The sequence below is a fragment of the Neoarius graeffei genome, chromosome 5 (assembly GCF_027579695.1).
Source record: "Neoarius graeffei isolate fNeoGra1 chromosome 5, fNeoGra1.pri, whole genome shotgun sequence".
NCBI lineage: Eukaryota > Metazoa > Chordata > Actinopteri > Siluriformes > Ariidae > Neoarius > Neoarius graeffei.
Window position 1 is genome coordinate 63,957,384 of NC_083573.1, and position 16,999 is coordinate 63,974,382.

Genomic DNA, 16,999 nt, shown 5'->3' on the forward strand with positions numbered 1-16,999 from the left:
CCGGGCAACGAAGGAGTGGGTTTGTAAGAAGCATTTCAAGGTCCTGGAGTGGCCTAGCCAGTCTCCAGATCTCAACCCCATAGAATATCTTTGGAGGGAGTTGAAAGTCCGTGTTGCCCAGCGACAGCCCCAAAACATCACTGCTCTAGAGGAGATCTGCATGTAGGAATGGGCCAAAATACCAGCAACAGTGTGTGAAAACCTTGTGAAGACTTACAGAAAACGTTTGACCTCTGTCATTGCCAACAAAGGGTATATAACAAAGTATTGAGATGAACTTTTGTTATTGACCAAATACTTATTTTCCACCATAATTTGCAAATAAATTCTTTAAAAATCAGACAATGTGATTTTCTGGATTTTTTTTTTCTCATTTTGTCTCTCATAGATGAGGTATACCTATGATGAAAATTACAGGCCTCTCTCATCTTTTTAAGTGGGAGAACTTGCACAATTGGTGACTGACTAAATACTTTTTTGCCCCACTGTATCTTAATTTTTGTGTTAGTATGGATTGAGGTGTCTCTCCAGAGTGGGCCGAGCATTGCAAAGGTTCGATTTGCTTTGCTAATCCGTGTATTTATTTCTTTAGTACAGTCCCCATCAGATGTTACCACGCTGCCTAGGTATGTGAACTCTTTCACATCTACAAACTGCTTGCCATTCAAACTAACCGGGTCTTTTGTAGCAGTTCTGTTTCTAAGTACTTGTGTTTTCTTTTCATTTATCCATAGCCCTATGGTACCAGTAGTTATGTGGAGTCTTCCTGTCTTCTCTTGTACATGACGGTGTAAATGTGCTAGTAGTCCTAAGTCATCAGCATAATCTAAGTCTTCCAAAACTTTGTTTAAGGTCCATTTAATGCCTTGTTGATTTTCCTGGGTGACATTTTTCATTATCCAGTCAATGGCCAATGAGAATAGCAGAGGGGAGAGGATACAACCCTGTTTAACCCCAGTATTTACATTAAACGGATCAGTCAACATGTTGTTGTGGATAACTCTACATTCAAAGTTCTCGTACATTGATCTGATGATGTTTACCAGCTTCTGAGGTATTCCATAATGCCAGAGTATCTTATACAGAGAATCCCGATGTAGGCTATCAAACGCCTTCTCAAAATCCACAAACACAACATACAGAGGACTGTTCCATTCTTGTGACTGCTCTAAAATCTGTCTCAGTACAAAAATGTGACCAATACACGAGCATCCCTTCTGGAAACCTGCCTGTTCCAGCCTTAATATGTTATCTACTGCTGTTTTAATCCTTTGAAGAACGATGCGACTGAAGACTTGTAATTGATAATAAGGTGATACCCCTCCAGTTATTACAGTCTGTCAATTTCCCATTTTTGGGTAGTTTCACAATCACTCTAGTTTTCCAGACAGCTGGTATTGCTTCATGGTCCCATATATTCTGCAAAATGTTTCTTAGTATTTGAGGTGTAAGTTGTTTTTCTGCCTTGAGCATTTCCGGGCACACCTCGTCCTCCCCAGGGGCTTTACCATTCTGCAATTTTTTAATTGCTTCTTTAACTTCCTCAACAGTAATATCATTCATGTTGATGTCAAGGTCGTTGTCCGCCTCTGTTATACTTGAGAGTACTTGTGGTTCTGGTCTGTTTAGTATACCTCTGAAGTGTTCTCTCCATCTTTCCAGCTTTCCCTTCTCTTCTGTGATGGTAGTACCGTCTACTGCTTTGACCAGCTGATCTTGGTTGGTGCTCTGGTTTCCACATAGTTTCTTTGTGATCTTGTAAACAGTTTTCATGTCTCTTCTCTGAGCCGCTGATTCAGCTTGTTCTGCCATTTGTTCTGTGAAACGTCTTTTGTCTCTCCTTGCAGAATTCTTAACCTCTTTGTCTATTGCTCTATACTGGGTGTTCAACTGCTGTGTCTGTCTCTGTGATCTTGAGCCTAGGATTTTCTTCTTTATCGCCTTTCTTTCCTCTACTATTTTCCAAGTGTCTACAGTCATCCATTCTACCTTGTTGTTCTTTCTGTAACCAATAGTTTCCTTGGCTGCATGAGCCATAGCCTCATTGAAGGTATCTATGGTCATAGCTGCCTCATCTTGTAATATACTGAAGTAATTTGTGAGTGCTATACCAAACTCTTTCCTTTCTACTGGGTTTTCTAGTTTACTAACATCAAAACGCTTATTTCTACTTTTCCCAATTTTTGCTTTTCTCAATTTTAGGGTGAGTTTTGCTACGACCATGTAGTGATCACTGCCAACATCTGCGTTTCTCATAACTCGGACATCTTGTAAAGATCGCTTCCATTTATTATTGATAATGATGTGGTCTATTTGGCTCTTGGTTTTACCTTCCGGCGATGTCCATGTTAGTTTGTGGATGTCTTTATGTGTGAAAAGTATACCTCGTGTTAGGACTTGGACTTTGTTGGCCTCTAGAGGCTGCTATCATTCCTTTTTTGTTGTCATGTTTGTTTTGACTGCTAGAGGCCGCTATTATTTCTGTGTGTTGTGTTTTGTTTTTCCATGTGCCTTGTGCCCCGCCTAGTCCTCATTATTGTCACCTGTGTTCTATTTAGTTTGTGTATTTATACTCCCTCAGTTTGGCCTCTAGTCACGGAGTCTTTTTGCTATGCTGTTTAGTGCTAGTTACCTCTGTCCCATGTGCCTTGCCTATGTCCTTGTGTTCTTTGTATTTTTGCTTTCTTTTGGACTTTGTGGATTTTGTTTTTGACTTTTTGGATCTTCTGAGCATTTGGATTTTTACCCCTTCTTTTCTGGTTATTGGCTTTTGTATTGACTTTGAACTTTTGGATTTTTTTATTTTTTCCCTTATATCTTCTGAGCGTGTTGGATTATACTTTTTGGATTTTTTTGCATTGTAAATAAACTGCTTTTTGCTACTCTACTTTCGCCTCACGCCTCTGCACTTGAGTCATTCCCCTGGTGGCCTAGTGGGGGTTTGCTGGATCACTACACCAGCGACCCGGGTTCCCAGCAAAACCCTAACAGAAACACTCCGTCATGACTGACTCAGCAGAGGCTTTGTTAACTGTCTACCCACCCAACCTTCAGGGAATTATGGCTGCTTTAACGCGCTTTGGAGCTACCATGGACATACACTTGCAAGCCAACATGAGGCCCTTGCTTGTCACGAGGTACTGCTTCAGCAAATTAGGAAAACCCTGGCACAGCTGCTTCCATCTCCTCCTCCTGACCCTGTTCCTGCTCCACCATCTGCTCCCTCTCCCGTGTCTCCTGCCAAGCTGTCTCTTCCACCTCGTGAACCCTGCCTTCCTGCACCACAGAGGTATGACGGCAAGCACAGTGAGTGCCGAGAGTTCCTTTCCCAGTGCCAACTCACCTTTGAGCTCCAGCCTACCACCTACACTACAGATCGCCGTAAGATTGCCTTTGTGATAACCTTGTTAGCTGGTAAGGCATGAGCTTGGGCAACAGCCATCTGGCAGCGACAGGGACCCGAGTGCTCTGATTTCAAGCTGTTTACGGAGGAGATGCTTCGTGTCTTCGACCAGGCGAACATCAGTAAGGATGCAGCCAGGAAGCTCATGTCCATCCGACAGGGAGGAAGTGTGGCAGACTACGCCATCTCGTTCCGGATGTTCGCAGCAGTAAGTGGATGGAATGAGACTGCCCTTGTTTCAGCCTTCCACCATGGTCTGTCTGACCCTATCAAGGATGGTCTGGCCTCTATCGGATGCCCAAGTGACCTCGAAACACTGATCTCACATGCCATTTGTCTTGACAACAGGATTAGAGAGCGCCGCCAAGTCCAGAGCTTCCCCGGCCTCACCGCCTCAACCTGGAGCCCGTCTACCTCCTCCAGCAACTGTCCGGAGCCCATGTAAGTGGACCGTACCTGTCTTTCCACATCTGAGAGGGAGCGCAGAAGGAGGGACAAGTGCTGCATCTACTGTGGCAAGCCTGGCCACTTCCGAGCATCATGTCCCGAACTCTCAGGAAAAAGACCACCCCGTCCAGCCGAGGGAGGGTTGTGACAGGGCCTGCCCTCTCTCCCAAACTTCCTGGCCAAGGATTCTACATCCCGGTCTCCATCTCCTGGGGTGAGTCCGTCCACTCTTGCCAGGCCTTGTTAGACTCCGGGGCGGCTGGAAACTTTATGGATGTTCACTTCACCCAAAGAATCAATGTCTTTGAACCTCTTGAAGTCCCACTGTCTGTGTCTGCCCTGGATGGCCAAGCCTTAGGTGACGGAAGAGTCACCCAAGTTACTTCTCCAGTCTTTCTCCAGTCTCAAGGTCACAAAGAAGAAATATCCCTGCACCTTATTCATTCGCCAGAGTTCCCAGTCATTCTAGGCCTTCCCTGGTTTACCCGCCACAATCCTCGTATAGACTGGGTAACAAGCCAGGTTGTGGAATGGGGTCCTGCGTGCTATGTCTCTTGTCTGCTCTCCAGCTCTCCTGTGTCTTCTGCCAAGCCTCCTGATCTCACCGAGTTATCTCAGGTTCCCACAGAGTACTGGGATCTTAAAGAAGTTTTCAGCAAGAGCAGGGCTGCCGTTCTTCCTCCGCACCGTGCCTACGACTGTGCCATCGACTTGCTTCCTGGGGCTACCCCTCCTTGCGGCAGACTGTTTTCCCTCTCTCAGCCAGAATGCAAGGCCATGGAGGAGTACATCAAGGATGCCCTGGCCTCTGGGTTCATTTGACCCTCCACCTCACCCGCTGGTGCCAGCTTCTTCTTCGTCGGCAAGAAGGATGGGGGGCTCCAGCCGTGTATTGATTACGGGGGCCTGAACAAGATCACTGTGCGTAACCGCTATCCCTTTCCACTGATGTCCACAGCGTTCGATCTGCTCCAAGGCGCTACTATCTTCACCAAGCTGGACTTACGGAATGCATGCCACCTCATCCGCATCCGACAGGGAGATGAGTGGAAGACTGCCTTTAACACCCCGTCAGGGCACTATGAATACCAAGTGATGCCCTTCGGACTCACCAATGTGCCAGCTGTCTTTCAGGCCCTTATCAACGACGTCTTGAGAGACATGATCAATCTATATGTCTTTGTTTACCTGGACGACATTCTGATTTTCTCCAAGACCTTGCAGGAGCATTGCCACCACGTCCGCCAGTTTCTCCAAAAGCTGCTACGGAACAATCTGTTTGCCAAAGCCCAGAAATGTGAGTTCCATGTCCCCGAGGTCTCCTTTCTGGGTTTTATTGTACGAACGGGACAACTCCAGATGGATCCAGCCAAGACCCTGGCCATCTGGGACTGGCCCACTCCCAAGTCCATTAAAGAAGTTCAGCGGTTCTTAGGGTTTGCTAACTTCTACCGCAAGTTTGTCAGGAACTTCAGTTCTGTAGCAGCGCCCATTCCGGATCTCACCAGAAAGACAGGTGGATCCTTTGTCTGGTCTCCTCAGGCGGAAAAGGCATTCAGGGACCTCAAGCAACGCGTCTGCATGGCACCCATTCTGGTCCTCCCGGACACATCGCAACCATTCGTCATTGAGGTAGACGCCTCGGACAGTGGAGTCAGCACGGTCCTCTCTCAATGTTCGGATGGAAGGTTGCACCCCTGTGCATACTTCTCCCACCGCCTGAGTCCTGCGGAGTCCTGGTATGATGTGGGGGATCGGGAACTGCTCGCAGTTAAACTGGCCCTTGAGGAGTGGAGGCACTGGCTGGAGGGAGCACAACATCCATTCCTGGTTTGGACGGACCACAAGAACCTGGAGTACCTCCAGCAAGCCAAGAGACTTAATCCACGACAGGCTAGGTGGGCCTTGTTCTTTAGCCAATTTAACTTCACCCTATCATACCGCCCTGGCTCTAAGAACACTAAACCGGACACACTTTCCAGGCTATTCTCATCCAACAACAGGGAAAGTGAAGTTGGACCTATCATCCCTGTGTCCCGGATTGTGGCTCCTGTCCGCTGGGGTGTTGAGGAGGCCGTCCGACAAGCTCAATGCCAGGACCCTGGCCCTGGGACGGGGCCACCAGGCTTCTTGTACATCCCTCGTCAACCCCGGGCCAAGGTTCTCCTCGTCCCCTCTCACCGCCCACCCGGGAGCTCGGAGGACCCTGGACTTCTTGAGAAGATGCTTCTGGTGGCCAAGCATGAAGAAGGAAGTGAGGTCATTCATCCTGTCCTGCGAAGTGTGCACCAGAAGCAAGAACCCACGACAGCATCCCCAGGGCCTCCTGCATCCTCTGCCCATTCCCTGGCGTCCCTGGTCCCACGTGGCAGTCGACTTCATCACGGGTCTTCCTGACTCACAAGGTAACACTGTCATTTTGGTTATAGTCAACAGATTCTCTAAGGCCTGCCGCTTCATACCACTGTGCAAACTCCCTTCTGCTCTTGAAACTGCCAAACTTATATTTACCCATGTCTTCCGAGTCTTTGGTCTCCCACAGGACATCGTCTCAGACCGGGGGCTCCAGTTCTCCTCCCGAGTGTGGCGCGGGTTCTGCAAACTCATCGGGGCCAATACCAGCCTCTCCTCTGGGTTCCACCCCCAGTCCAATGGCCAGACTGAGTGGCTCAACCAAGACCTGGAAACCACCCTGCGAGGCCTGGTGATGGATAACCCGACATCGTGGAGCACCTGGCTGCCATGGGCAGAGTACGCCCACAACACCCTGCAGTCATCGGCCACCAAGCTGTCACCGTTCCAGTGCCAATTCGGGTTCCAGCCACCTCTGTTCCTGGACCAGGAGGAGGACGCTGGGGTGCCCTCGGTCAACCAATATGTGAGACGGTGTCGCAAGACCTGGAGCAAGGTCAGGATGACCCTCATCCAGACCTCCAGGGCCAATCAGACTCAGGCCAACCTCCATAGAAGGCCTGCCCATGTTTTCCGCCCTGGACAGCGGGTTTGGCTGTCCACCAAGGACCTTCCGCTGTGGGTGGAGAACTGCAAGCTTGCTCCTCGCTACATTGGCCCCTTCAAGGTGGTGCGCAGGGTGAACTCTGTCGCCTACCGGCTCCAGTTGCCCCGGACTCTAAGGATCAACCCCACATTCCATGTATCCCTGTTGTGGCCTGTACTGTTGTCCACGTATGCCCCTGCCCCTAGGAATCCCCTGCCCCCCGCATCTTCCAGGGTGAGACTGTGTTCACTGTGCGCCGCCTGCTTGACTCCCGCCGGGTCCGCGGTGGGCTCCAATACCTAGTGGACTGGGAGGGCTATGGCCCTGAGGAGCGCTGTTGGGTCCCCACCCGGGACATTTTAGATAAAGACCTTTGTCGGGACTTCCATTTGGCCCATCCTGAGTGCCCTGGGAACATCAGGAGATGCTCCTTGGGGGGGGGGGTCCTGTTAGGACTTGGACTTTGTTGGCCTGTAGAGGCCGCTATCATTCCTTTTTTTTTGTTGTCATGTTTGTTTTGACTGCTAGAGGCCGCTATTGTTTCTGTTTGTTGTGTTTTGTTTTTCCATGTGCCTTGTGCCCCGCCTAGTCCTCATTATTGTCACCTGTGTTCTATTTAGTTTGTGTATTTATACTCCCTCAGTTTGGCCTTTAGTCACGGAGTCTTTTTGCTATGCTGTTTAGTGCTAGTTACCTCTGTCCCGTGTGCCTTGCCTATGTCCTTGTGTTTTTTTGTATTTTTGCTTTCTTTTGGACTTTGTGGATTTTGTTTTTGACTTTTTGGATCTTCTGAGCGTTTGTATTTTTACCCCTTCTTTTCTGGTTAATGGCTTTTAGATTTTTTATTTTTCCCTTATATCTTCTGAGCGTTTTGGATTATACTTTTTGGATTTTTTGCATTGTAAATAAACTGTTTTTTGATACTCTACTTTCGCCTCACGCCTCTGCACTTGAGTCATTCCCCTGGTGGCCTAGTGGGGGTTTGCTGGATCACTACACCAGCGACCCGGGTTCAATTCCCAGCAAAACCCTAACACCTCCAATGGCCAGGTCATACTCCTCGCAGGTGGCTATCAGATGCTCTCCATTATCAGTGATGTCTCCTAGACCATGTTTTCCCATGGTCTTTTCCCTGTCTGTGTTATCACTTCCCACCTTGGCGTTGAAATCCCCAATTACCAAAAGAACATCATGCTTGGGTCTTTCCTCTAATGCTCCCTGCAAGGCACTGTAGAACTGTTCTTTGTCTTCTTCTTCAGCAACATCAGGAGGTGCATAGGCCACAATAACAGACAGTTTTGTGTACTTAGAGTTCAATCTTACATACAATAAGCGTTCATTAATTGGTTTCCATTCAATCAGAGTGTTAGCATATGTCTTATTGATAATCAGGGTTACCCCTTGTTGATGTTTATCATCATCCCTTCCTGACCATATCATTGTTTCACCAGTACTGAGTGCTTGTTTTCCTGCTTTAGTCCATCTCGCTTCTGTAATTCCTAACAAACATAAGTTGTATTCATTCATTTCTTTGACAGTTTGTGCAAGTTTTCCAGTCTGGAACAGAGGCCTTACATTCCAGCAGCCTACTTTTATACAGTGCTTGGGCGACAGGATGTCCACTCTCGAGTTGAGGGTTTCCTCTTGGCTTTGACCCCCCACCGTTATATGTCTGTGGCAGCGGGGGCGTGGTCAAGCGCCGGTCTGTGACAGGAGGGCGGAGTCAGGGAAGGTAAGTGGCAGAATCACGACACCTGAGAACAATTAACCTGTGTTTGTGTGTGTCTTCCCAGTGACCGCGCCCTATTTAAGGAGGGAGAGTGAGAGCAGAGGAGCTGTTCTCCGGACTAGACGCTGGCTGTGTGTGTGTCTAGCCAATAACATTGTTCACTGAAAAGTGTGGCAATAAAGCCGTTTTGCAAACCTGATCTCTGTCCTGCCGTCCTCAGTGCTCCACCCACACGTAGGGAGTTTTACAATGTCCATTTGCATGGACAGCTTCTCTCCTATTGCCAGATGAGTTAATTGTCCTTCCTATCGTTTCCATAGCTACACCTGGTTTGACAGGGTGGGGAAGCTGCCCCCATGCCTAACCTTCCTCACTTTCCTGGTAGGTGACAATTCGGATAGGATTCAGGGTACCAGTTACTGCCTCCGATGTATTTGGAGGGGTGCGGGTGCTATTAGCCAGCAGCAGCTCCCCTGTGAACCATCCCACCATGGTTGAATCTGCCAGGAGCAGGGGGAAGCTCTGCAGAACAAGCCTGCTCGCTTGCCACCCTGCTCCCGGTGGTATCGCAAACTCAGGGTCATTGCTGTAGCCGTTGCCCGGGGAAAACCACTAGGAGGTTAGCACTCCGACTTTATCCCCAACATTCTGCATAAATATAACCTAAAACAACATCAGATTTTCACACAAGACAAGGCAAGTTTATTTATATAGCGCATTTCATACACAGTGGCAGTTCAATGTGCTTTACAGAGGTAAAAGCAAAACAGTAAACAATAGAAAATAAAATTACATAAAATAAAGGGGGAAGAAGAGAGAAAGTTCAGTAAAAACAGCAGAATAAAATGGAATAAAAGTTAAGTAAAGTTTAAGACATGCAAAGACTGTAAAAGTTAAGTAAAGTTTAAAACATATAAGATGATGATATTTATCAATTAGCAGAAAGCATCTGAAAACAGCTTGGTCTTTAATCTAGATTTGAAGCTGCCAACAGCAGGAGCATTTTTAATGTTCTCTGGGAGTTGGTTCCATAGCTGTACTGCATAGTAGCTAAAAGCTGCTTCACCACACTTTGTTTTAACAACAGGTTTTACCAGTAAATTTTGCTGCTGCGATCTGGTAGATCTGATTGGGTTAGGCCGCTGCAACATATCAGAGAGGTAATTGGGCCCTGTACCATTTAGAGATTTGTACACCAGCAGCAATGCTTTAAAGTCATTTCTGTAGCTTACTGGAAGCCAGTGAAGGGACCTTAGAATTGGAGTAATGTGCTCTGTTCTTTTTGTTCGTGTGAGAACCCTAGCCGCTGCATTTTGAACCAGCTGAAGTCGTTTGATGGTCACAAGTCCTTAAAGTAAATAAAGAGAACCCAGTTAAACAAATGAGACAAAAAGATTATACTTGGTCATTTATTTATTGAGGACAGTGATCCAATATTACATATCTGTGGATGGCAAAAATATGTGGACCTTTGCTTTCAGTATCTGGTGTGACCCCTTTGTGCAGCAATAACTGCAAATAAACATTTCCAGTAACTGTTGATCAGTCCTGCACACCAGCTTGGAGGAATTTTAGCCCATTCCTCTGTACAGAACAGCTTAAACTCTGGGATGTTGGTGGGTTTCCTCACATGAACTGCTCGCTTTAGGTCCTTCCACAACATTTTGATTGGATTAAGGTCAGGACTTTGACTTGGCCATTCCAAAACATTAACTTTATTCTTCTTTAACCATTCTTTGGTAGAATGACTTGTGTGCTTAGGGTCGTTGTCTTGCTGCATGACCCACCTTCTCTTGAAATTCAGTTCATGGACAGATGTCCTGACATTTTCCTTTAGAATTCACTGGTATAATTCAGAATTCATTGTTCCATCAACGATGGCAAGCCGTCCTGGCCCAGATGCAGCAAAACAAGCCCAAACCATGATACTACCACCACCATGTTTCACAGATGGGATAAGGTTCTTATGCTAGAATGCAGTGTTTTCCTTACTCTAAACGTAATGCTTCTCATTTAAACCAAAAAGTTCTATTTTGGTCTCATCCATCCACAAAACATTTTTCCAATAGCCTTCTGGCTTGTCCAAGTGATCTTTAGCAAACTGCAGGTGAGCAGAAAAAGCAAGGAGCAAAATCACATCAAGAAAGTGCTTCAGAACTGCTGGTATCCTAACTGGGCTTCCTTCAAGAGCAGAAAAAGGAACATAATGGGCAAGGAGGATAATAGGAACAAACGCAAGAACATTGTCATTCCCTACATTTCTGGTCTATCTGAGAAACTCAGAAGGATCTTCTACAAACACAACATTCCGGTACATTTCAGACCCAGTAACACCCTGAAGCAGAAACTGGTCCACCTTCAGGACAGAATAGCCAGACACAAACAGGACAACATAGTGTATGCAATTCAGTGCAGTGAGGAATGCACAGACTCATATATTGGGGAAACAAAACAAGCGCTTCACAGGCGCATGGCTCAACACAGGAGACCCAGCTCCTCAGGCCAGGACTCTGCTGTCTATCTTCATCTTAACAACAAAGGACACTCATTTCAGGATTACAATGTACGCATTTTAGCCAGAGAGGATTGTTGGTATGAGTGAGGAGTTAAAGAAGCCATTTTTGTCAACCTGGAACAGCCATCACTGAACAGAGGTGATGGTCTAAGACACCATTTATCAGCCACCTACAATGCAGTCCTTGGCACACTTCCCAGACAACTGAATGTACACCAAAACCCAGCTGTTTTCAGTGACTCACAGGAGGACAAAGAGAACCAACAACCCATTGATCACCCCAACGACTCTAGGCTGTTCACCCCCAGCCCCCAGTGACCCACACCAACAGGATAACTCAACAACACCTTAGGATTGCTTTTCATCCATGAGAGGATAAATACCTGATACTCCCTCTTAGTCAGACAGAACTGAAGAAGCCTTCCAGATGAGAGGTGAAACATCTTCAAGAATCTTCAAGCAAGTCCAATTGCTCTCTTTTACCACCCACAACAGCAATGGATTTTTTTGGAGAGCAGTGGCTTTCTCCTTACAACCCTGCCATGCACACCATTGTTGTTCAGTGTTCTCCTGATGGTGGACTCATGAACATTAACATTAGCCAATGTGAGAGAGGCCTTCAGTTGCTTAGAAGTTACCCTGGGGTCCTTTGTGACCTTGCCGACTATTACTATTACTGCTCTTGGAGTGATCTTTGTTGGTCGACCACTCCTCGGGAGGGTGACAATGGTCTTGAATTTCCTCCATTTGTACACAATCTGTCTGACTGTGGATTGGTGGAATCCAAACACTTTAGAGATGGTTTTCTAACCTTTTCCAGCCTGACAAGTATCAACAACGCTTTTTCTGAGGTCCTCAGAAATCTCCTTTGTTCGTGCCATGATACACTTCCACAAACGTGTTGTGAAGATCAAACTTTGATAGATCCTTGCTCTTTAAATAAAACAGGGTGCCCACTCACATGTGATTGTCATCCCATTGATTGAAAACACTTGACTCTAATTTCACCTTCAAATTAACTGCTAATCTTAGAGATTCACATACTTTTGCCACTCACAGATATGTAATATTGGATCATTTTCCTCAATAAATAAATGACCAAGTATAATATTTTTGTCTCATTTGTTTAATTGGGTTCTCTTTATCTACTTTTAGGACTTGTGTGAAAATCTGATGATGTTTTAGGTCATATTTATGCAGAAATATAGAAAATTCTAAAGGGTTCACAAACTTTCAAGCACCAGTGTGTGTGTGTGTGTGTGTGTGTGTATATATATATATATATATATATATATATATATATATATATATATATATTCTACCGTTCAAAAGTTTGGGGTCACCCAGACAATTTTGTGTTTTCCATGAAAAGTCACACTTTTATTTACCACCATAAGTTGTAAAATGAATAGAAAATATAGTCAAGACATTTTTCTGGCCATTTTGAGCATTTAATCGACCCCACAAATGTGATGCTCCAGAAACTCAATCTGCTCAAAGGAAAGTCAGTTCTATTTCATTTCTCCTGACCGCCAGAGGCGGTGCTTAAAGCACCCGGATGTCCATCACATGCGCATGCAGTTCGAGTGTGTATACCAACAAAGTCGCTTGCGACAGGGGTGACGTATGTCACTGCACCGGTACTTAAGGTGCATTCACCCCGGAAGTGTTCTCTTGCATCTTCTCGTGCAGAGCAGGTTTTCGAGTTATATTATTTTTCTAAGAGCAATCGCTGGAGTCTTGCAAACCCTTAACAGGTTGGAGCTGCGTTTTTTTTCGCCCTCTTAAGACTGCGATTTGCCATTTGGTTAAGGTAAGAAACCGTTTATGAGTAAGTTCGCTGACTTCGGCAGCTAGCAACTTCTAATTATAAATTTCAGTTTTACCGCGATCATAGGGGTGTTTTCTCGCCTTGTAGCGATCTAATATGTATCATTTTGTTGCAAATATGACACTTATTTGGTGCTTGTGTGCGCTTCTGATTCACACTGTAGCTTGTTTACTTCAGCTGATTGCTGAGTGAGTTCACTCTGACTTCGGCAGATAGCAACTTCTAATTATAAATTTCAGTTTACCGCGATCATAGGGGTGTTTTCTCGCCTTGTAGCGATCTAATAAGTATCGTTTTGTTGCAAGTATGACACTTATTTGGTGCTTGTGTGCGCTTCTGATTCGCACTGTAGCTTGTTTACTTCAGCTGTTTGCTGAGTGAGTTCGCTCTGACTTCGGCAGATAGCAACTTCTAATTATAAGTTTCAGTTTTACCGCGATCATAGGGGTGTTTTCTCGCCTTGTAGCGATCTAATAAGTATCGTTTTATTGCAAGTATGATACCTAATTGGTGCTTGTGTGCGCTTCTGATTCGCACTGTAGCTTGTTTACTTCAGCTGATTGCTGATTACCTAAACGCGGCTGGGTGAGTGTGTTCGCTCCTGACTCCGCCGCGGATATTTAATTTTGGTTGCTTGGCTCTGTATTGGTACTTCGACACTGCTTATTTGCCGTCACTTAATCCATATTTAGGTAAGTAGAATAAACAGCGGTCATGTTTATGTGCTGATTGTCTCAAAGCTTTAAGGTAAGTAAAGTATTTTCAACTAAACAGGTTATGAGTGAGTTCGCTCGGACTTCGGCAGCCAGCAGCTTCTAATTATAAGTTTCACTGCGATCACATGGATATTTTCTCGCCTTGTAGCGATCTAATAAGTATCGTTTTGTTGCAAATGTGATACTTATTTGGTGTTTTTGTATGCTTTTGATTCACACTGTAGCTTGTTTATTTCAGCTTTGATTGCTGATTACCTGAACGCGGTTGGGTGAGTATGTTCGCTCCTGACTCCGCCGCAGATATTTCGTTTTGTTTGCTTGACGCACTGCTAGGCTTGCTCAGCTGGAAAGCAGTTTGGGCTCTCAACTGCCCCCAGCACCGAGCGACTACGCTCTGCCTCCTAAGTCTAGGAAGCGCCCTAAGCAGCCGTCACGTGAGGCTCCCTGTAGGCCCAAGTACCAGAAGGTGGACCCCTTGGTGCAACGAGTGGGCACCTTGGCTTCTTTTTGTATTGTATTGATTTATTTCGCAATAAAAACATGTACATAACATGTAAACATATAAATATTGCGGAGGATAACACAAAAGTAAAAATACTTATTTCCATTGTGGTCCTTCAGAGCTTGCTGAGATTAAGGCTTTGCTCTATAACCTACAACTGCCTGAGGCACGGCCTGCTGATGCTCTCGCCTCTGCTGCCTCATTTACTCCTCCTGAGCCACAGCCTCCGGTGCTGTCCCCGGCCGCGGAGCTCCAAGAGGAGGACGTGCTTTCCACTATGGTCAAGCCCGCGATAAAAATGGCGCTAGCCCGCCTGGGGTGGGACACGGCGCCATCTGAAGTACGGATGCAGAGTGCCTTTTTTAGACTCCCCCTCTGCTGTTTTCACTGTTCCACCTTCAGCCCCCTTTGTTGAGGAGCTGTAGAGATGCAGGATGCATCCAGTCAGGGTCTGGTCAGCATGCCAACAATCGAACAGGCCCTTGCGGCCCTGATCCTTCGCCGGACGAGGCATTGAGACCCGACGCTCGCTGTCCACGGCCACAGTGTCGTGTGACCGATGACTCCATCGGGAAGCGCTATGACGCTGCAGCACGGGCTGCACGCATAGGCAATTCGTTATCTCACCTGATCCTGGCCCAGTCTCAGGCTCTTCAGTCTTCTGGAGCAGACCCATCACTGCAAAGCCTAAGCGAGGCCTCGCTGCAGGCATTTGCTTTCATGTCCAGGGAGCTGGGCAGACTAATGTCATCTTATTTATTTATTTTAATTTTTTTTATTTCTACTTTATTTTACCAGGAATGTCCCTTTGAGATACATTATCTCTTATTCCAGGGAGTCCTGGCCAAGGTGGCAGCAGTTAAGATAATAAAAAATTACAACATATAGACGATAGAACACAAACACATAGACCATAAACACAGACAGTAGACATGCAATACAAATATTATAAAAGAGTGGAAATAAAATAAACACAGACCAACAGGTTACACAAAAAACATTTCAGAAAAGAGACAAAAGAAGGAAAAAAGATGTGTGTGTATATATATATATATATATATATATATATATATATATATATATATATATATATATAGGAGTGTGGGCTAAAAATAAATTATGAAAAACACTGACACTGTTGTAAAAGAACTGAATTTAAAAGATTTTTAAAAACATTTAGGGAGGGTATAGAGTCCAGCTTTAAGATATTTTGTAGTGAGTTCCATTTAATTGGAGCATGTGAGGAAAAGGCAGATTTGCCAAGCTCTGTCCGTGTTATTGGAGATTGAAGGAGGAGTTTTACTGATGAGCATGTACTGTAAGTATTAGTGCGGTGTGACAATAAATTACAAATGTACTGAGGAAGTTTACCCATTAAAGCCTTTGCAATGAATACAAGGCTGTGAAATTTCCTTCTAAGAATGTAATGAATGTCCACCGTACCATACCATACAAATCACAGTGATGAGTCCTTGCTGCAGCACCATTTACAAACCTCAAAGCAGAATGATAAACATCTAGTTTTTTCAGATAAGATGATGAAGCATGCATGTATACTATATCTCCATAATCTAACACTGGCAGAAAAGTGCTCAGTACTAATCTTTTTCTAGCAGTAAAAGGGAAACATTTTTTTAAACGGTAATAAAAACCTAATTTAGGACGAAGTTTTTTCAGTATACTCTCTATATGACCTCCAAATGATAACTTGTCATCAAGCCAGATTCCAAGATATTTATAAGAGGTCACCCTCTCAAGTTGAGTGCCGTCTAGTGTTGAAAGAGTATACTCAGGAGAAGAGCATGCACGATCAAAAATCATGAACTTAGTTTTTTTAGCATTTAACACAAGTTTTAATTTAACAAGTTTCAACTGTAAGGAATTGAATGCATGTTGTAAAGAATCTACTGCTATTTTTAACAATGAGGCAGATGTATAAAGAATTGTATCATCCGCATAAAGGTGGGTTTTTGCTGGGTCTAAACCCATGCACATATCATTTTATATAGATAGAAAACAAGATGGGTCCCAAGATTGACCCTTGGGGCACACCTGTTTTGACTGTAAGTAAAGTGGATTTACATTCTCCTATTGCAATACATTGAGTTCTCCCAGTTAAATAATTGGAGAACCAGTTTAAAACAGTGTTACTGAAGCCTATAGCTTGTAATCTATACAGAAGACGACCATGGTCAACAGTATCAAATGCTTTTGTTAAATCTATAAATAGTGCAGCACATAATTTTTTGTTGTCCAGAGCAGTAATTATATCATTTGTAACTGACATTACTGCCGTTATTGTACTATGACTCTGTCTAAAACCAGACTGATTGGGGGACAAAATATTATTATCAGACAAGAAAGTTTTAACTTGTTCGTTTACAATGGATTCAAATAATTTAGCAGTAACAGACAGCCTGGAGATAGGACGGTAATTATCCAAACAGGAAGGATCACCTCCTTTTAATAATGGAAGAACAAATGCTGACTTCCAGGAGTTTGGAATTTCCCCACTGCATAAACTAAGGTTAAAGATAGTTGCAATAAACCCAGCAATTAAGCCTGCAGCCGTCTTTAAAGGCGTCGTGCAGTAATTTCAGCAATCAGGCTATATCATGTGTCAAAATGTCGGGTTTGGTGGGTTATTCAAGCCCCTCGGTTTCCCACGATCTCAGTGTCACGATGCACCTGCTACAAGCATTTAAAGTTGACGCGCACAGCCAAATTTAGGCAGCCAGCCGTTAACTAGGTCAACTTATGTGTGACGTCATACCAGTAACCTCCCTTGGGTGATGCTGGCCTGTCCCCATGTTTTCTCTATAGCGTGCGTTTACCAGAGTTGTTTACATTGCGGATTT